Source organism: Pomacea canaliculata, linkage group LG2 (assembly GCF_003073045.1).
Source record: "Pomacea canaliculata isolate SZHN2017 linkage group LG2, ASM307304v1, whole genome shotgun sequence".
In the NCBI taxonomy this organism is placed as follows: domain Eukaryota; kingdom Metazoa; phylum Mollusca; class Gastropoda; order Architaenioglossa; family Ampullariidae; genus Pomacea; species Pomacea canaliculata.
In genome coordinates this window covers 34151334-34173753 of record NC_037591.1, presented here as the reverse complement: position 1 = coordinate 34173753, position 22420 = coordinate 34151334, and the positions used below count along the sequence as shown (strand labels likewise).

General features: G+C 41.8%; 1 protein-coding gene across 3 annotated transcripts in view; it reads right to left on the bottom strand.

Annotated features, from left to right (window-relative positions):
* The window catches only part of LOC112557727, an 80233-nt gene that overhangs the window by 39947 nt on the left and 17866 nt on the right, over positions 1-22420 (bottom strand). Inside the window, exon 1 of one of the 3 annotated variants that reach the window (XM_025227732.1) lies at positions 20577-21328. The exons of the other annotated variants lie outside the window; for them this stretch is intronic. The gene's annotated coding sequence lies outside the window, so the exon portion shown is untranslated. Of the gene's footprint in view, positions 1-20576; positions 21329-22420 lie in introns of those variants that run through there. 3 annotated transcript variants of the gene reach the window in all.

The following is a 22420-nucleotide window of genomic DNA, read 5'->3' as shown; positions in this document are numbered from 1 at the left end:
AGTTTTGCATTGTTGCTACTTAATCTGCCGAAAAAGATCATCGAAAAAAAGGAGGAGGAGAAGGAGAAAAAAGAAGATTTAGTAGAAGTAGAAGAACCAAAACAATATCCAAAAAGAAAGGACAATGACAGAGAGCAGAGACGGAGGAGTACTGCAGTTAAGAAGATGTAAAACTTCATCGCAAAGTTTGACAGTTGTTTGTTTGCAACTCTCAGTGGAATATTATAAAATATCTCGCCTCCTGCTCGGTCATTACAAGTTTTCCTCGTCAGAACTGGCAGAAGCCAATGTTTGGAAACAAATAATAACGACCTTAACAACCTCTTTTTTATATAAAGCTTCCCCTTCCATTGCATTGGCTGAGGCTAAAGGATAGAAATATTACAGTTCAAAAACTAAACTTTGGATAAAATGATTGCATTTCTATAATCGAATCTGACTTTGTCTGCACGACACGGGTGTCTTGCACAGAATGTGGAATTTCGAAAAGATAAATACGAAAACTCCAGCAGCACTGAAGTGCTCACCCTCAGCATTTTTTTTAGTGGAATAAACAGATAAATAATGTACTTATTCCACTAGTGCAATGAAATATTCTAAATTGTCAACTCAAACACGTTCATACTCATACTAAAATGTACTTTAGTGTCAACCTAAAATATCCGTTATTACATTGAAATGTAGAACATTGACCTAAGAACGTGTCTATAATGTCCATCTAAGCAAGTGCTTTCACACATAAGGGTTCAATACTCTCGACATCCGGAAAACCAGCGGGATTTTTTTTTTTATCATTTTCCAGTCCTTAATGAAATTGTTATTGGAACCAAATTCTACTCACGTATCTATTGCGATGGAACCAATGACTCTTCTAAGGCGGCTACAAAACAAAACAACAGTCTCCATCCCAAGTCGACTTTAATCTTCTCTCCCTTTTGTGTTCGTTTACTTCTCCCTTCATTCCTTCCTTCTGCCACACGCCCAACCACCCCCTCATTGCCCTTTCTTCCCTTTCTGCCTCTGTCTCTCGCAATGTGTTAATCATGCAGCGTCTCGAGTCGGCTTCACTTATTTCTCAGGCTTCTGCAAAGAATATTCGCGGGTCCTGATCGAAGATAAACACGGCTGCAGGAGGACTGGGCATCTGAAGGAACGATACCCGAGGGCAACAGCAGCCACGAGCTTGGCGGCGACGAGGGCCCGGATGCATACCACGATGTGACACGCTAGTTGGGTGGGTAACGTGTGAGGCGCCGACAGAAGTCTGTCTCCTCCAACACACACACATGCTTTACAGGTCCACACTCTCAAAATAATCACGTGACCCTGTAATCTTGACTTTCCTTCTCTCCACCTTCCTCAAAAATAAATAAATAAATAAATAAAATAAATAAATAATGATAAGAAAAAAAGTTAATTTATATAGCACTTTACACCACCATTAAAGGCAGGCACAAAATCCTTTACAAAAAAAATCTCTTGGCGTCTGGGTGTATTTGTGTAAGTGCATGCTTTTTTTAGTTTCCCAATGCCCTTCTGTTGTCGCCTTTTCTCAGTGTTACTTATAAAGTGCATCAGTTTGTTTCAATGTGGAGAAATACCAGATTTTCCAAAAATTAGAAATCAGTTGATTTCATTTTTTTATTTTGGCCTTATTTATTCTCATTCCAATGCTTGAAAATGTTTGAGACAAATAAATAATGCACAAGTGGCTCAGTACAGGTAGAGTAATTTTTACAGTATACGAAAGTAAAATTTCCTCTGAGTCGAGCTGCATATGAAGTTTTGAAATTTAAATTTAAATTCTTGGTCTCAAGTGCAAGCCGACTTTGCTAAGTTCAGTCAAAATAGTCAACTTTTCACTTGAGATCGATTACTTAAAAACATTTTTAAAGACTTTTTATGCACAGCAGCCAAAGACCAAAAACAACTTGGTCATAAAGTCCTACTTAAGAATTACCCTGGAAGCTATCGTCCTCTACACCCCCAGAAATAACGAAACTTATATGGAATTAATCTCTTACATGTTATTTTAGTGACTTGTATAAGCTTAAGTAGTCGTAAATAATCCGACTGGCCAAAAGATGTAGGGTCCTTTGTATGGGTAATCTGCTTTTTTTGGTCCCTACTTGAAGTAGTCAAAGAAAATGTTCGTTTTATGCAGTTGGGCCCAGACGGCAATGCGCAGTTTGCCCTCCCCCCGACGACCCATGGAGCCACAGCACAGAGAAAACCCACAAGGGGCGTAACTAGCGGTCACCGAGTCAACACTCCAAGGGGCAGACCCAGCAGACCGCAGCAGAAAACGTTCCAGCAGTCTGACGAGTGACTTACTCAAAAAAGAGCTTGAATTGTCAGTAAAATCTTTCATTTTTCCTCTCTGTCCTTGCTCTATGTATGGAATTTCTTATTCTCAACCTTTTGTTTAACGCTGTTTGTCGCTTTTTACATTATTTCACATCTTTCACTCATGGTGTGTGCTTTGTGCTAAAGTGGTTTGCACATACAACACGGTGAATGTTGTTGTCGCTCTCCAGCAATCAAAGCTTACTCAGTACGAATGCATGTTAATAATGCTATTTTCTATAAAATAACAACACACACACACCAAAGTTCATGAACACAGCAAGACACATGAGCTCCAACAAGACACATGAACACCAACAAGACAAATAAACACCAACAAGATCACATGAACACTAACAAGCAATGCGCCATTGTAGCAAGCTAGAAAGATGTAATCAGTGGAAGAGGACAAACAACAATCAGCTACCATTGTTACTCGGAATCTTGCATGGCTTCAGTCCGGATGGCGCCACATAGAACGACTGTCTGTGGACTTAAACTTCTTTCCTTTGCATAACGTGTGGGTGTCTGGTCACAGAGTGCAAGTAGGTAGGTCATAGTGACTTAGGAGCGAGGTGTCAATGAAGAATGGGGTACGCTTATTGACCACTTACAGGAATTGCCTTAAACTGCTGAAGACGTTTAACATAAATCAGGAGGCAGGAGCCTCTTGGGAGGGTGTCAGCACAGAATACGTTTCCTCCGACCAGATTGCAGGGTTCCTGATTTCCAGAATGATCAGTGAAGACAAGACAAAACAACCCAAGTTTCTGTTGGAAAACAATACACTATGGCATCCTCTGTAAAGAAAAGAACTGTTAACAGCATGTCAGCTAAAGATACCCGGATGAAACAACGGGCCCAGCTCGTGAGTCTCCGGAGATGGACGTCCAGTGTCATCAGCTTGTAAGCAACTGTAGGCTGTGTGGACAATGTCGACAGAGTGGCCGCCAGTTAAGCCCGGACAGTGAGCCAGCTTTAGCCGTATAATTGGTGTCGGTGGAGTCCAACACAGATAAGAAATCAGCCTGCTGCAAAATTGTCTGAGGACCCCATACTCTGAATGCCACGACCTCGACAGTCGGCTGCCTGACGACAATCTCTAAGTATTAGAAGAGCTTTACTTTTACCTCTCCTTCTCTCTTTCACTCTCTTTGGCCTTCCTCACTCTGGTCTTTCTCCCAGTTTCTGGACCTCAACTCTTACCCTTTTAGTCTCTCTCTCTCTCTCTCTCTCACACACACAGAACATCACGTGCAATCTTTCAACTTCATTCAACGCCGGAAATTTGTTTTACACATTTTTTTTCTTTACAGTCTGAGGATTTCTGTTGCACTGAATGCGGTGCATAATTATTACAATATTATTAGACGCATGACCATAGTGCAACTTTTTTTCAAATAGATGAATCCCTATCAATGCATCACTTGGGAATGTTGACAGAAGTGGACTTCAGCTAGAAAGGCACTGGAAAGCAAAAGCCAAAGAAAGTCAGATGTTAAGCTTCAACGGGAGTTTTCAAAGAAACAAAGTTGCTTTAAATGAGTTGTTTATATAAGGTGTTCTATTACTTTCAGCTTGTCTTCTACATCATGATAAGATTTACAGTACTAATACCAACCATAAGTTAAAATTGCCAAAAAAGTAGCAAACAACCAAAATAGGGATAGTGGATGGTCTTGATATAAAAAGAAATGAACTTCATGTAAACCATGAAAACTAAATTCAAATTCTATATAATACATCATTGTCATTATGCTAGAAATGTTTATCACAGAAAAAATGTATTTCTCTTCTATCGTACTGTGTTTAAACAAAACAAACCAAGATATATGGGAATTTTGGGAGCGCTCTTTGAAATGACAGCCCTTTGGAGGATGAGACATATTTCCTGCTTTTAGCTCCTGGATACCTATGAATTATTCAAAACATGTTCAAACATTTTAGCCCAGCAAACCAAATATCACTGGCAGTGCCTCAGAATGGTTTACGTGCAAAAACCGTCTGCAGGTCGTCCTCGTGAAATTGCTGCTGGAAACCCACAACTCCACGTCTGGGACACATGCAAATGGTCGGAACCGCACACCATTAGACTTCAGTGCTCAGACCGCTGACTTATGGCGTCTTCAAGTCCAAGAGTGCAGATTCTCACGACCCAGGCATACATTACTGCCAATGTTGCTTCGGGTGTCAAAATGGCCGATTATATTAAGCCGCTGAGTAGGTGCACTTCGCCGAGAGCTGTTTACTGCGAAGTAATGAGTTGTCTTCATACTACGACCATTGTATAATGGCCATGGCGTGTTGTGATTTATGGCATTGACATCATTGCGGCTAAACGGTTGGATAGCTGACAATTCTTGGAGTTAACCAGAGGGAAGTATAAAACCCAGCAAAGACCTACATCCTGAGTTTTGAAATCAAATAATTGAACAGTAGAAAAATTGAAAGTTTGTGAAATTTGAAAATCAGTGAGAGGATTCCAAATACTGAGAGACAATGTCCACCATGATGGCTTGCATGCTTCAAGAGAGCTGGCCATGTCTGTATTATTTTTTTTGTATTATCTTGAAAAAGTCTTCTCAGTTTGATACACAACAATAGACGAGGGAGTCAATGAAGCTCTTCACGTGCAGTGTTTATAAAGAAAAAATGTGAATATTTACATTGATGAACGTGGAGCAAAGTAACCTCCCGTAATTGAGAGCGCTCCACAATCTTTGTTCGGATAACAACTTTGAAAATATTGAACTAGAAGTAAATTAAATGAAAGATAAAATCAATGGCGATTTCGTACTCTGTTTCATTTAAAGCATTGACATCAAAGTATGTTAAAGCTTTTGATGCATCTAAAAACTTCTAGTTTCCTTGAACTTGTGTTCTGCTTCTCAAGTTGAAAGTCTTCTTTACGATGTATGAAGACGAGGCTTCACGATCTAAAGAAATATCTAAAGAACCAACATTTGCTACAACTCGTTATTGACTTTAATGTGAATTGTTAAATTAAATTACTGTTCGCCAACTGCTTTATCTTTTTCAGGACATATTATATATAAATATGTAGTATTAAACGAGCACAGTTATCATAACCATTACAATTAACAATAAAGACTACAATAGGGTATGGGAGACAATTAAAACCATCACCTAATGATAATTACTAGCTTTACGATTAACATCAATGTAATCATCGCTACAATAATCAATTGAGTTCCCAGTGAGGGAAGAAAATTCCGCTAGGGACTTGTACTAACATCTCTTTCTTTATTACTTTTTCCTCTCCAAGCTTTTAGGAACACATTCAGCAGCTCCCACTTATACCTCCATCTTCCGCGATCAAGAATAGGAAACAAGATTCGAAAAGAGGAGGAAAGGAAAATTCCTATTCAGTTCCCCGAGGCAGATCTTTGTGCGAGTCACACGACCTGGGATGGTGCATCAATTTCGCCGTGTCTGGTGAGTTAGTTCAGGGACTAAGACCCGGGTCAACTCCTCCCGCTTCCCCCCCAAATGAGATTTTCAGTCGCTTTGGAGCCACAGTAAAGCGTTGGGGTGAAGTAGCTGTGGTGGGAAAACATTAGTTCGATTACGGGGTCCGGTCTGTGTGAAAACGGACTGAGAAAAGGAGCCGTGTTGAGGGGCCAAGGCAAGAAGGAAAAGAGACAGTGATGAAGCTGGAGAGTGGGACGAGACCAAACAGTCCTGGCTGATGGAGGGACAGGAGGACAATCTACATCTAATCGAAGTATCCGACGAGAACTTATCTCCCTCGTCCGTGGCGCGTGGAAGACATACCTGTGCAATGGGTTCCCGTATCCTGTTGATCCTTCACCTTCTTTTTCTCGTATTCCTTTTTCTATTCTTCTCAACTCTTGGCTGACTAAAGAAGACAGATTCGTTACCTGATTAATCAGACAATGCTAAACGCTATTTACATAAGGTTTGAACTTTTGAAGCATAGTGACATAAAAATATGTCTGAAGCTATTTTGACACTCAATGATCCATGTACACAAAGATAATGTTTACACTTTCAACCTTTGAGATCATGATCTGGTTCATGACAGTCAACGCACCTTTAGGAAAGAAACAACTTTTTTTTCCTTCTGTCAATACACAAATAAATATGCTGAGACTGCGTGACCAGTGCAGTATGGCGCAGAAGGTTTCATTTCTTATTTACCTTTGTAATACTTAAGGCATTAATACCTACTATGCTTGACCTCACTCAATACAGTGAAAACATTTCAAGTAAAAACAAAAAGAAGTTTGTATTTGCATTAAAAATAAGTCGACATGGAGGCTTACTTGTTTTTGCTCACGTCACGTGCTCATATTTCAAAGGAGGAGGCCATTGCACCTTCAGTTAAAGTTTCTAAAAATTATTTCATCAAATCGAACCTAAAGTTGCAAACTGATTAAATGTTATTTCGATCCTACACAAAAACTGACTCAATATATCTATGTCTTTTTTCCTCTCTCACATATATATATATGAACAGTCCGGTGGCAAATGTTTAGCGCTTGTCACCATTTTGGATCTGTTGTCCTGGATTCGTTTCACATCTTAGCTGTTCATTTTGTTCACATGTTTACAGGCTTGGCTTTACTTGCTGACTTGGCATAAAACACTAATGCCCAATGTTCTTCATCTTTCTCGACTTTCGACCTCTTTCTCTCTAAGATATCTGACGGGTTTTGTTCAATCCTCGTGACTAGCCGAGAGTCGTAATTAAATTAATTAGTTAACTTTCTATTTCCTAGCCTGTCTCTTACTCTGTGTGGGCAGGCCAGCATGCCTGTCTTATCTGTTGCCCCTTGGTAGTATACTACAAAGTAGTTTCCATGGATCCGCTGTGCGCATATGAATTATCGTCTAATCTGCTTAGAGGTACGTCACGTGGCCTATATGGAAGGTCGCACAGACGGCTCTGGCAGAAAAAGCCAGAAGTCTTCAGCAGCACTGACATTGTCTGAGACCAGAGCTGCGCCTGCTTCCTCAGTTAGGTCACGCAGCCATCATCTCCAGCACTGGAAATTAAACCGCCAAAATATAACTTAAACCCGTGGCTAGACGCAGTATATTCTAGCCTGATATTTGGTTATTAGCAGTGATGACTGTAATCTGTGCTGATGGACACCTGGTGTGTGTGTTGGGGGGGGGGGGATAATGGCAGGCAGGATTCTTGGAAGTTTGTGTACTTCCTCTTTCAATCTTCTATTTTATTTCTCTTACATGTCCAACAGGTAGCTGTCTACCAGTCTCATCCCCTAATATGCCCAGCTGTATCTTTGTCTGTCTGTCCGTCTGCGTGCCTTGCTTTAATTCTAGTAAGAAAACTGACATTTTTTAACGCAGGAGCTCAAAAAAAAATCATCTTACTTTCCATCTTATTCTATTTTCAGAAAAGTTCACGAAGAATTCCAAAAATTATCTGGAGTCAGCGAATAGTATAAAGAAGGAGGCGGCGGCTTATGTTCCCCTGATGACGCGGTGACCAATCCTGAAAATAAGATGGAGGAACAAGATAGGATGGGCGAGTGCGTCACACTAAATCCCTCCTGTAGATAGCAGCATGAAGGCCAGCCACTCGGCACTCCACTAAGGACAGCGGATTCCATTTACTTCGTCTATGTTTGTCTAGCTTGTAAAAATAGCAAACAGCAGCTAGCTTCAGGCCTTCGACAGGGGCAAGAATCCGCGTCTAATGTAAATTCCAGGACACCTTGGCTTGTTCTTGCGTGGAGCAGACTACTCCTGGATGGCAGAATGTTCTTCGCAGTCCTGCGGAACTTGCTTGTCCCAATCATCTTTCTGTATGCCTTAGAAATGTGCTTCTACAAACCCTTTATCGAAAGCAGTTCGCACACTAAAAAGAAAGAGAAGTTGTCTTAGGAGCTTAACCATCCTAAAGCTAAGTCTGCAATAAACAGTCAGGTTTAAGTTTAAAAAATAAAATAATCGGGAAACTGTCCGGCAGCACTAAACCCGTAAACACGAAGACGGAAGCTCTGTTAAAAAGATTTCAGGTTACTCTCCTTGATGCCTGTCTAAGACTTTTGGCAGAATAGAAACAAACAGTGACATTAGAAAGAGAACACACCGTTCATCCTCAAATTGTTTGATATAAGTCAGGTTTCAGAGAACTTTACCGAACCGCAAGAGGCATATGGACCTTGCATTCGATTCAATAAATATGTCTAAAGACTAAAATACCTAAAAAAAATAGACAAAAAATTAGACCCACCCTCTAATCACCCTTAGGTGCGCATGTCCGGCTTTATTTCATTTGAGAGGTTATTATTGACAAAAATATTTTCTGTAACAAGGCAGTAATTTAAACTATACGACATTTTCCCTCAAATGCTGCAAAAGACATTGTTATAGCTTTGCAGATGTATGTTTGGTGGGGAATGTAGTGTAGGGATGTCTAAGCTACTTGTAGCTCCATCAACGTGGCGGTATTTCCCTTCACGAACTGCAGCTCGACTAGGATTACATTCATCTTGGCCTAGCTACACCTGAAGTTTGTTTTTAACCTTTGTTCGACGATATCATCAACGGCTTAAATTTTTGTCTTGCAAACATATTGATCCTAGTTCTGCTACAACTGATGCCAGAATTTTTCTTGAAATCAATCCTCAGTTCGCCATCTTGAACTGGTCGTTGCTTCTTACAGTAAGCTGTAAGGTTATGAATTTTTCTGAAATTAATGATTCATCGCACAACTGCAAATTAATCTGTCATCTCTTGATGTCTGTTACATGACTTTTATTATTACTGTCAGCTGTAATCGTTTGCTCAATCCAGAGCTACCTTAACTTACATCTTCTGCGTATCAAAGCAAATCGTAAGAAAAAGAAAATTTCAAAGAAAAATAAAATCTGGATAAGTTAAGACAGGGAAAAGCGTTTTCCAGCATTCAAATGTAATGCAAGCACAAAACATAATAACGAATACAAAAAAAAAAAAAAAAAAAAAAAAAAAAAAGATCATGACGATGATCAAAGAACCGAGAAAACACTAAAAACATTGAACTGGTCCACAAAAATCAGGATTATGGCCCTTGGGCAGCCATGTTTGACAAACGAACGTGGCTTGCTTTGTACATACTACACTTCAAAAGATGATTGTTTTCACCTGTCAGGTGATGACATTAACGTATCAAATCATACGCAGTATTCAAGGGGAGCAACCCCAGTGCTTTTGTTTCACTACTGACAAGGGGAATAAATCTGTCTTAAAACTTCCAGAAGCATTAAAGATCAAAGCGCGGTTAATGCTTAACAGTGTGCGGATGAGTGTAGTTACAAAACACGTTTAACGATTCTTGCTGGTCGTCATGATATTAGAGTTGATGTTGACGATTATAATCCTCGTGGTTTAAAAAACTGGCGATATTACAGAATGTTGATGTGGCCTCAACTCACACAGCTCTCAGGACAATAGAAAATTACCAAGACGTGAAGAAGTAGCTATAAATTCCGGATGTAAATGCATTCGTTTAATTTGCTTTCTCTTTATGGCGGGATTTTAGGAAGCAAACCCTGCGGTTTATTGACACAATTTCGGTCCTTCAAAGATGCAAAGTTTCGGGGCTTCAAAGACCCGAAATTGACCGCAGACCACAAGGATGCCTCATTCTCTTAAACGAAAGTTGGCGGTGTGGGAGGGTGGGTGGAAAGGAATAAAGTTAGAGATGTGTTTAGCCTAAGATGGAAGACAAAGAAACAGAAGCGGGGAGAGACATCTCCATACTTCTCAGCTGAAAAATCTTATCCATATACACTACACAGTCTTCGACTTAGACTTCAATGTTTAATGAAAGTTGCTTACTTCAGTTAAGTTCACAAGAAAAGAAGTAGTGGGGAGAGACTAAGTCGATCAATCTATTCAAGGGTATCGGCCTCCTGCTTACACTAACAAGTGTATAAACCCAGAGACAGGACTACGGATAATCAACTTATAAGGAACATCCTGCCGGGTCGGTAGAGGGTTGAATCAACAACCACAGACTTTAGGGTGAGGGCAACAAAAAATGTACTACTGGAGCCAAACCACTAATAAAGCTCAGAAAAAGGACTTCCTTCGGTAATTAGAAAGTCCGCATATTACATTAGCTCTGCAAGATGAATGAACACCCATGAGTTAGAAAGATATCAGTGGTATAATGTGGAACTCTCACAGTCCAGATGGCCAGACTTTGGAGACACAGTAGCTGACGAAGGACACAGTCTATGGTAAAGTGGTATACAAATAAACCCAATTACTGCGCGGCTTTCATCGCACGCAGAGAGTGGTGGGGGTCGTCATCAGCTGGACGCTCATTTCCGGTAGGTTTATCTTTATTTGATTATCTGACAGGCACCACATTGTCTCAACGTATTCTCCGAATTCCACGGACAAAGACGGAGGCGAGGAGCACTAGGATTAGCGGGAAAAGGGTTTTAAAGGAAGGAAGGACATCCTAGACGTGCTCTGTGACTGGAATAAAGATTAACCACAAGCAGAAGATAAATTTGGAATAGGTGAAATCAAAAGCAGGGCATGAACTCTGAACTTGCACACTTACCAATACTTACCACTATCACAAGATATACAAAGTGTGAACATGACACTTTCCAGATCGTTTGGTCGCACAACCAAAATGACTTCATCTTAATGCCAAACCGTTTCCAATCCAAAGATATCAATCAGAAAACTCATCAGGATCGCTACCGCACAGCAGAAATGGTCAGGATGGAAAGGAATTTCGAAAGTCAGGGAATCCGGCTTTCAAAGTACAGACTGTACAAGTCTCTGTAAGTTCTTACCAGATGATACGGAGGCAAGACGATGTAGAAAGAAGAATACGGACATTCCAGACCAAATGGCTCAGGATACTGTTCTAATTCTTCGTACAGTGAGTGCAAAACCAGTGGCTTTGTACACAGCACGGTCCCCACCCTCATAAGACAACAGAATCCTTTAACATCAATAAAGTGGTGCAAGAGGTCTAGGTGGGTCATGTGACTCGGCAGACACTCTCTACCGTCGTTCACGGTACTTGGAGAGGACCTCAGCCTGTAAGTAGACAGAGGAACAACTGGCTGGCAAACCTTAAGGAGCGGACTGGTCATTTCAAGCAAAATTTGCTGACAGGGGTGAGCTTTGTCAGTCGCTCTTTGTCCAGCTGACCCCTTCCCCCAACTTCCGCCCAAGATCATTGCTAACGGACTTGAATCGTCAGTTAGCATCAGTCAAAGGATAAATGTATGCGTATTATTTTGTGTGTGTCTGTGTGTGTGTTGCCATAAGAGGGAGCCAAAACACTTGAACAAAGTAGCAGAGGAGGGCGAGGCTCGTCTGTAAGAACTCAGCTTTGATAATTAACACAAAGCTTCAGCTGAGATCCAATCAGAGACTAAAGCCGTTTTTCGATTTCTCGGATTTCCTGTAAACGGAGCCTACTAAAGCAACACACAAAGCTTTTCTTACAAAGTGTGCCTGCTGGGAAACCAGTTTCTTTCCCTTAACTGCTAATGGGCTACCTGTACAAAACAGTGGAGCCACCTGAGTCCTTGCCATCTTGGATCGTATAACAAAACGCACTGAAGTCTTGTAAGCAGTCTGGTTTTTAAAATATCTTTCCTACCTGATCTCTTGGGATAAAGCAGCGTGGGCTATTTTTGACAAAAAAAAATATATAGAGTTTATTCTTAACTTTACCTTTGTGATAAAGCTTAAAAATATTTTATTATAATCAAAACTCGAGGTTTTGCAAAATTTGCTGTGACTTCTTCCAAATCGTACACCCAAACATCACTTCTTTAATTAAAGTTGTTTCGAGTATGCAGACTCTTCTCTACATGAGTCTGAGACAGAGTAGTGTCCTCCCAGACCACACTATACAACAGATCACAAAGTACACCACGATGACCACATCGTACATGGAGAAGACAGATGATAGAAGCTAAAACTTATTTCCTGTACAGGACTGTACAGTACACCCGTCTTCTAGTTATTGTTTCGGATAGAGGATAAATGTATAGAGAACTAATTTTCATGAAAAATCATCTCAAGAACTCTTCCACAAATCTGTTGTCGAGGCTACACTTAAAAAAATTCTGTTATATCTGTGTTCGATCTGGACATTTCAAGTCATTTTGTCAGTTTATACCTGCAGTTAAACAAAATGAACAGCACGGGTGAGTATTTGCTTTAGATGTTGAAGTCCAGGATAAAAAGCTTCACAATAGCACACAGATGCTTATTCTATTGGTAATTAATTGTATTTTGAATTACTAGGCTCTATGACAGATATTAAACCGAGGACAGACTTTTCAAAACCTACCTGCTGTCACCTCGCACAAAGCAACGGAGATAAAAACCGTTTGACGACAGGCAGACAGAGATTACTTTCAAACGATTGGACTTTGGTGACGTCGGCAATTTTTTCCTACATCTGCGAACTGTTTCCAGGCAACCAGTCTCCTCAGGATATTCTTTACCTCTAAACGAGATTGTAGCTGCTGTTCTTGTGTCCAAGCTTTATGGTCCATCTTGCCAGCTAGCATTAAGCATCAGTGGAAAGCCAGTGAACCAGTATTTCAACACCTCCACGATTGCATTACACTGACTTCCCTGCTAAAAATTAAGTGGCTTTAATGTGGCTTTCCGTAACAGAATTTCAATTTGCTGTTGCTTTTGCTCACAAGAAAAAGGATGTCTCAACCCCCATGAAATTCGCGGGAATGCTGTAAAGAGTACCTCAGAGAAAAGCAGGTTATCGTTTGCTGCAAGAAAGTCACTAGAAACCTTTAATCCCAAGGATATTCAGTCTCCGACTTGTATAAGGATAATCTAGACAGGAACAGGAAGACAGGTGTTCTTGTCCCTAGGATGATAAAGACCTCCAGGTAGTGTCTCTTGTCACCACTACAGAAGTGTAGTCCTCGTCTCTGGACACCCTGTGACACCTGTTCGCAAGCTGGCAGTCGGGAATTACCTCCAAATACTTTCATTTTCTTTCCCCTCAACTATCACCACATCGGCAAAATCTCAAGGGTAGATGCACTTTCCTTGTTAACTCAACACGATACCTGATAAACCTGTTGAAATTGTTGACTCCTCCAGATACTTAGGAATTGTTTTTGATTGCCGGCTTAAGCGCTATGTCAGCAACTGAAAATATTGTTAAATGTGGTTAGCAAGGGGTTATATTCTTCGAAAACTTAAAAACATAAATCTTGAACTGTTTCACTAATCATTCAATAAAAGTCGGTTATATTTTTCCATTACATTCTGGTTCCATATTCTGTCTCAATGATAAGAAAAGTTTGCTGTGTATTGTACATATTTGTTCTAGTATTGGTATCGAGGGCTTTATCTTCATTTTGTGATCAGCAAATTGCCAGAAAAGCTACCAGCGTTTTGTCCATACTTGGACATAGACCTGCAGAGAATATGTATTACTGAGTTCAAGCAGATGTTACTTTTTTCCTGTATAAAAATACAGGTACTTGAAACCATTTTCACGCTATGTGGTCCACCTGTTCATTCAAAGAATTATTGGTGGTATGTAAGCTTTGGTTTATGATGTGTGTGTGTGCCTTAAGGTCTTACATGTAAGATTCTTTTCTATGATGCACAACTTGCATTATCCTTGTCTTTGAAAGTGCACTTGTTCTGTTTTTCCAGCTTTATTTTCAAACTGTGCACACTTCCCAAGTAATAATTAATTAATAAAGTTGGTCCTTGTCATTTGTCATCTCCTTAAGATTACTGGAAAACACATTTTAAATCGCGGTATTCGTGATGCCATCTAGAATTGTATCTTCAGAACAGAGGAGAGATATCAATTACTCAGGTTTGGGACAATACTATCTTGCAGTGATCTTATCCTGGTCATTTGGGGGAAAGTAATTGCTCTCTAACAGACCTTTAAGCCGCGTGCTTTCCTCGTGAGACCACCGGTGCAGCGGACAGGCTTTATTACTGACGTCCCCTTCGTCTGCAAACATGAAAGCTCCGGACGACGGCTTGAGTGTTGTCACTTCCGGTCCTTCTAGCATCTCTCGTGTCCTCGTGCCAGCGCTGAAAAATGAAGACGGAAGTGCAGGAAGCCCCTTTCTTGTTGTCACTGTTGTCGATGACACCGTACGTGATGAGGTTATTTCCGCCATGACGTCCAACACTCATGGCTGCCTCATTGTCCCCCCTGTCGTCGCAGAAGCATCAACCCAAAAGGAGGCTTTGCACCCGTCTTCTTCGCCCTCGGCGCCGGAGAGCGGTGCTGTCGACTTCTGGCTCTGGTGATGAGCACATCAATCATGGCGCTGCTGACGGTGTTTCCGCCCTCGGAGCTGACTAAGCTAACACGACTGCTGCCCGTTGGTGTCTGTTGCTGATTTGGAAACTCTCACACCTGCCTGCTTGTTCTCGTACACCTGATTATATTAGTATTTTTTTCTTGAGCTCCTCTTTTCCCAGCATACAACGCGGTAAGGTAGAATGCAATCAGGAAATCCTGCTGAGGATTGCAAAAGCCAGGTGGGATGTATGTACTGGGGTAACTACAGACAGCTGTCACTGGCTGATTAGCTGCTTCACTGAACTGTGAAGGGCTTGTACCTATTTGTGACTTCACGGTATGGGAACAGAGGTGGTGAAGAACCTTATAATGAGAAGATGGTTTGGTCTGAGATACACTGAAAAAAATATTTAAAAACAGTGCATATTGAGGATATTTTTAATCTTTCGGCACATATTGTCGACCTGTGGCACATTTATATATGACGGTCATTGAAAATTGTGTCCAATATAGCCCAGTTTTAGATAATGTCCAATATGAAAAACACTTTACGATCATTGATGTTTTGAAATACTCGTATTACCACCGTTCTTTCGACCCAGGCCAACATTACTGAACTCAATCATCAATCCGATTCGAAAGGCTGAATCCTAATGACTGCAAGAAAAAAATAAGCAATGACATCACAGCTTGTAAAATACACAACGAGACCTCAGAAACTCCTCTCTGGTCATGTTGTAAAGCTTCTTTTTGTAGAATAGTTACAAAACAAACTCATGCCATTTTTCGGGATCCGCGAAGCTTAGACGCTCTTCCGGTAGCAGCGCGAGAGCGAGTGAAAGAAGATGAAGAACGGAAATGAGAGTTCGTAGTCTGTACAAATTATCAACATCCCCTTCGACTTCAACCAACCAACAGCACTTGCACGACTCTCGCTTCTCCTCACGGGAATTCGGCAACGCAGGAAAGCAACGGTTTCTGCGCCGGGTGGCAGACGTGGGTAATTTCTTCAACAGACGAGTTTAGACCCCCACCTCTTCCGGGTGTCGGACGGTGGAGCCAATTACGTGGCCCTTACGTCGTCTGAGTTTCCACTTGAAGCAAATTTTGCCTTCTGCTTTAGTCACGCAGAAAGTACTATGTCCCCCTTGGTGGCAAGCCAGACGAGTTATGTTTGCAAGTTTGACTCGAAATGTTTTCACCTCGGGCTCAATCGTAATCAGTCGCAGCTCGCGAATGGGGTCACGTGATGGATCTCACATAGAAGAATTATTTGATGATGGAGGTGATTTCGGAGAGCTGTAAATTTGTTTATGCCTGGTCGTAATTTGTAAATAATCTGGGGTATATTTCGCTCTTTCCCCACCACCCCTTCTGTAATCTTAACGAATCTCCTACCATGCGCAACAAGAAAAAGGGATTTTGTGAGAGGTTATAGTCTTTTTTTTTCCTGCAGAATATCGTTTGATCCCCAACACCTTCATTACTTACAGTTAAAAATTAATCGATTCCGTGCGCTTCTCCAACAGAGCATCCGACAAATATTGCGAAACTGTCAGAGATGGGTTGGGTAGTATTTCCAGCAGCTATTCATTTATTCATCTGCGTTGAAACCGATTACATGATCACATTCGTGGGTTGACTGGTCCCACTTATTCGTCAGTGTTCAGTTATCTACACCTTTGCTAGACCAGCTTTGGTGTACCAATGGACCTGGCAACAGCCGCATCAGCTGTGCCACCAGGGAAGCAATAAGCTCGACGTCCAGAAACCAGTCAGATGGTTGCTGAGCGCCGAGGAAGGCGGGTAAGAAGACCGATGGCTGATGCTAGCATCAAGAAGGATGGCTATTGCATCCATTCCCCGCGATTGTCACTCAGACAAGTCATCTAACAGATTACAAGGCCACCAGACGAGAAGAAGATGTTTCATCTTTTTAAACAGTCTTCCTGATGCACGAGAAGAGAGAAAAAAAAAAGAGAGTTGAGATCTTGAGATAGGGAGGGTGACTGTCAACCAGTGTTTGCATGTATGTGTGTACATGTATAAGGATGTAAAGGTTGATAATGACGTGTGGATAAATATTTGGATGGATGAACAAGGACAATAACTGATAAAGTGAAAGACACCGCTGACTCACTCGCGCATTTTTAAAAATATTATTTACAATCCCCTTTCCTTTAAAAACAAAACAAAATAACAAAATAAACACAACCCCAAACAAAGTTGAGCATGTCTAATCTAGTGGTGCCTCCGAAGTATTAAAGAAAGGAAATGAACGGCAGTCCCACGAGGATCAGAGTATATTGAAACCTTCACGCATCTCCGGAGAGAGCGGGAACATGGGGTGAGCACTCCTGATGGGCGAGTTATCACCAAGAAAAAGTCGAATCAATAGATTTTTTTTCAGGGATGCAACATGCATTCTCTTTTGTTAAGACAGCAGCTTTAAATTTTTTTTCCACGACTCCACAGACAGCACGACGGTGATGACGAGGACGAGGACGAAGACGAGGACGAGGACGAGGACGAGGACAAGGACGACGATGCTGATGATGATGCTGAGGAGGAGGAGGAGGAGGAGGAGGTAAAAGGAGGAAGATAAAGAAGACAGCATGGCGATGTTCCTCTGCATCTGCGCTGGCTAATTTCGCAGAATTCATTACATGTCCAACCGAAGCCAGCAGGAGAGATCAGTGGGATACCACCCACGAGCTGCTGCCACACCATTGTCGCCAGAAATCGCCTGTAAAGTCTGTGAGCGGCGACATCACGCCACCCGCCACCTCTGGCAGAACGAGCAGTGCGCATGCGCGGAGGAGAAGGTCAGATTGGATAGATGGTGTTAAAAAGGCCACGGCATCTGTTCCTCAGCGGCTTCCGCCTTGCCCTTGTTTCCAAGCTTGCGCGTGTGACGCACGAAAATAATTTTTTTTGGAAAAAAAGCATTGCAATGTCGTTTGGCCAGTACAAATACAATTACTGTCAGGATTTTTTGTCTGAGGCTCTCTGTTTAACAGTCGTGTTTAGAGTGAATGTCGTCTGGTCAGTAAAAATGTAGTTCCAGTCATGTGTATTTTAATGTCTCCTCTCTCTAATGTATCCTTGTTCTTGGTCGTTTGGGTAGTACAAATACAAATACTGCCATATGTATTCTAATATTGTCTCTACTGTATCCTTGTTGTGTGCTTGTCTTTATTTGTCTGTTCAATACAATTCTTGTCATGGTTTCTCCTCTATGCTGTCTTTTCGAGCGTACCCTTGTTCGGTGATTTTCAATTGGTCCACTGGAGTTATTGTCATGCTTTTTGTAACGCTCTCTTTTATGCACCCTTTTTCAATCAGTATATTGTTTGAGCAATACAAGTACAGGTATGGTTATATTTTTTCATGAAGCTGTGTTTGACGAACTGTAGTTTAGTCAGCATGTCGTTCGCTCAATAAAAATACAATTATTGTTTTCTCGCCAAGGTATCATTTTCTGTATGTAGCTTTTAAAAAAGTTCAAAACACCAAAAAAAAAAGAATGGTCATATTTCCTTATTAGAACATTTTTAAAATCCAAATTTAATTTCTTTCAGTGTGCCATTGAGCACCATGCGGGAGTGCAGGGAACGTATGTTTCAAATTTGCTGAACCCTGGGATTCAATTAAAGGAATTGAGATTGAAGACCCGCGTTTAATCCTCAGACAATTGTCTTCTGCTGGGCAGCTGATGTCGAGGGGATTGCGGTCACTCAGAGGACAGGAGGACCAGGCGAGCTGAGATTGTTGACACAATGTGGCGAAACTACAGCTTGTGACCAAATAACACAAGCCAATTTTTGAACAGATAATTTTTATGTCCCGCGAATGATATTATAAATATCAAATGGCCCTTGGAGGGAAAACAAGGTTTGGCACCCTGACACTAGGATGAGTGATGCCGTAACAGTCGCGAGTTAATGTGCAAATGGCCCGCAACTCGTTGAGTGGTCTCCCCTTCCTGTCCCCCACAGGCTGCAAAACAGCGCAGTGCAGACGTGAACGTGCACAGTTCTTGTCAGCCATGCGTGAAGACGGACTGAACTATTGGTCATTAGGTCGCTCGTGCATCATAAAGATGCATTATTTGACGGGGCGTGAGTCTGACTCACCAAATGTCACCGCTAATGACTGAAATTATCACTGCATGTGGATGCTCGGTGGTAGAGGTAGTCATATGTATACATGTATTTTTCTCACACACACACATAAACAAACAAACAAACAAACAAACAAACGAACACACACACATTCAAATTACTAGTTCAAGGGAGTTCAGTATCAAACACTCCGTCTCTTACCGAGATAACTTCTAAAGCTAAAGACCATTATCTTCAAAGCAACAAAACTTTCACATTTTCCTGCTTAAAAATAGTTTCAACTGACGTTAACTGACTTTCAATTATTTTTCAAAAACTTTTGTTTAATAAAAACCAGATGTCAAGAATAATTCAGGAAGCAAAATTGTTTGGCATACAAAGAACATGTCCAAAGAGTGGGAGGAGAAATCAGTGTGGGTCAAGTAGACCTACGTATGCTTGTGCTCATTCTCAACAGTTAGAAATCAGCATAGTAAAGTTGCTGTAAGTTCTGTCTCATTAATTTCAGGAAGATCCACTATGTTATTTGATATCTGCTTCCCTGTACTCTAGCCAAGACCGCCTGTGGTAACTACCAAACGTACCACCCAATAAATCAGCATCGCACGCCTCTAACATTACTTGCTTAAAAAGATGAGATAGTAAGTGGTAATAAAATGATCGACTTTTTGCTGTGGCATAGTAACATCTGTTACACAGTCAGACCCAAACACTGGGTAGTCCAACCCCAGACACCAAGATCCGACCGTCATTTTAGCTTAACATCTGTCAGACAGTAGGATACATAGATCGTTGTAGAGCTTGTAGCCAACATATGTCAGTAAGACCTGACAGTTGTTGTAGCTTAACAACATATGTCAGTAAGACCTAAAAGTCAGACAATAAGACCTGAAAGCCACTGTTGCTTTACAACAGCTGTCATAGAACCCGAGCCTCACCGGGTCTTGACCGCATCTCTCCCAACAGAAAGAACCAACCATTGCTGTTTATGAGACAGAAAAACCTGAACAACAATACCGCAGGCTAACATTTAGAAAGACCCGGCCGTTGACACTGTAGTCTAACAGCTGTCATACACCAAGACCCACAAGATGTCTGTGAACAATGGACCAGTTAACTCCCTCCCATCACAGGCTGCTACCCGGCATCAGCTGGACATCATTCTGAGTAATACACAGCACCAGGGATTGGATTGATTTCATTTTTCTGTTTGCTGAACGACAGACCCCACTTCAAAATGCCTTAAGTCAAAATCATTAAAACAGTGTATCAGGTAAACAGTGAAAGTAGGGAATGCTGTGTTGTACAGTTCCTTCCCCTAACGGTTAGCTCCTTCCATCTGTAATTGTGTGTGTGTGCGTGCGTACGCGTGCTCTAGCGTATTTTATGTATATATATGTATGTGTGTTAACAATGTGTATATATACCTATATATGAAATTGCCTGTGTGTAAATGAGAAAAAAGTGGATAGAAAACAAAACTGAGACGCAGCAGCTACCAAATTCAAGATGGTGCGATTAGACAAGAGGTTTGAGACAATGATCGGTTGTTAGTAGCCGCTGCATGGAGTGTGGTCAACAACAGAATACTCCTCAAAACGATCAACACATTCTGTAGGTTTTTTTTAACACCAAAAAAAGCAAAAAACCATCCATGTCTTTGCAACAAAAAAGAATGTTTGACAAAAACCATTTTACTCCTTCCCTCCGGTCCACCTCCGCAGTCTCTATCCCTCCACGTACAAAGAAAAAAGAAATTCCCGAGGACAGGCAATTCAGCAGGTAAAGAGAAAACAACGGGAAACAACACTCACCTCCGTGCTCCAGCGAATCAGAAAGAATCTGGCAAAGAACGGCTCACGGAGGCGCGCGACCTTCCGCTCGCGAAGGGTAGACAACTCCCGTTGCCGAGGACGTAACGCCGCCACAGTAGGTGATGGTGTGGCTCCTAGGAGCGCGAGCAGCAGTCGGCAAGGTGGTCTGCGAGAGGCGCCGCCTGATGCCCGCTGAAAGGACAGGCCTTTTGCTCGTCCCCCCTACACTCGTCCCCCCTACACTCCTACCCATTCTGCGCGTGCGCGCGTGTTTGTGTGTGAGTGTACGTGTAAGGGGGATCGGTTGTGTGTGTGTGTGTAGGGTTGGGTGTGGGTGGGGAGGAAGGTGACAGAACCACACACAATGCAAACCGTCATGCTGGGCTTGCATGTCCATGCGTGCGTGTGTGTGTGCTGCTGTCGTAATCGTCACGTGACACAAGGCTATCGGTCTTGAAAGTCTAGCTTGCGACACCGCCGACTCTTAACAATTTATTTTCATCGCAGCTTTGAAGGGAATGCGTGGAGGGAGGATAGGGAGTCGTGAAGAATGTGGTGGTTGGGGAGGGGGAGAGAGGGCAAAGGCACGCTGACCGACAAAGCTGTTAGTGATGACAAGAGGGATGCACTTCGAAAAAAAAAAAATAGATGAATGCCTTGAAGTGTTCGTATACATTAACGCCCCCGCTCTTTTGTTCTTGTTGTTAGCTTTTGTTGTAGTTTTGTGGGTTAACTGTATATTGTTTTTAATTTTCCTTTTCTTTCTTAATTGATTATTTTATTATTTTTGGGTTCTGAGTGATTATTTCATTATATTTTTGTATTCCATGTCCCTCTAATTTCCTTTTTTCATTTCTTACTTTCTTCCTCCTTTATTAATTAATGCTGGTTTCTTTTTTTTTTGGCAACAAGATTTCATCAATCAAAATTCTGATAAAGGAGCATGCCGCGATGTGTGCGTGCGTGCCTGAGTGTGTATTGTTGTTTTTGTCATTGCAAGTTGACAGACGGTTGTGCCTATCCGCAGATGCCAGCCTTCGAGAAAAACCAAATTAGACCTGGCAGCTGACAAGGCTCGCAATGTAGGCCTGTCTTGCGATGATCCTGTGGTCAGCAGATCCTGCATAAAGCGACTACTTCTTCACACTTGCAAGCCAAACAAGCCATTCTTCCTCTTCCCTCCCAGCCTGGTCCCCTTTCCCTTGCAAAGTATCTGAAGAATGGTCTTGGAGCGTGTGTCGAGGCAGTGGACGAACCAGACCATCTTGTACCGCGTGATTGCTGCGAGAAGTGTTCCTGGTGTTTCCACTTTGCAAACCATGTCATTGGCCCTGCAGGTCCATTTGGATATTTGGAGCAGCTTCCTCTGCTTATTAAGCCAGTATGTGGTAGTGAACCTGATGGTCGTGCTGTGCAGCTTCGCGCTGTTACGACCCTACAGTGCAGTTGTTATTTTATAAATATGTGGCTCCCAATTATTTACAGCTGTTCGCCTCCACGAGCTGCATCCCATTTAAGTAAATTCTGGCTTTATTGTAGATGCTGTTGATGTTAGCCATGACTTCTATCATTGCTCTCCGGGTTATATTCGTTTTCGCTGTCTGTCTGTTGGGGAGGTCTTGCAGTTCTTTGATGGTTTCCGTCATCAGATCAATATCGTCTGCAAAGCGCAGACTGTATAGGAGTTTCCCCCCGACGGAAATGACTGTGTGATGGTCGTGAAAGGTCTTGATACCTGATCAAATCCACACCGCTTATCTGATCCCTTACAAATTTGGCAGGAGCGCTTTCTTCGATTACGGGAGGGACGTATGCTTATTTTCTGTTTTCTGACATCTCACTGC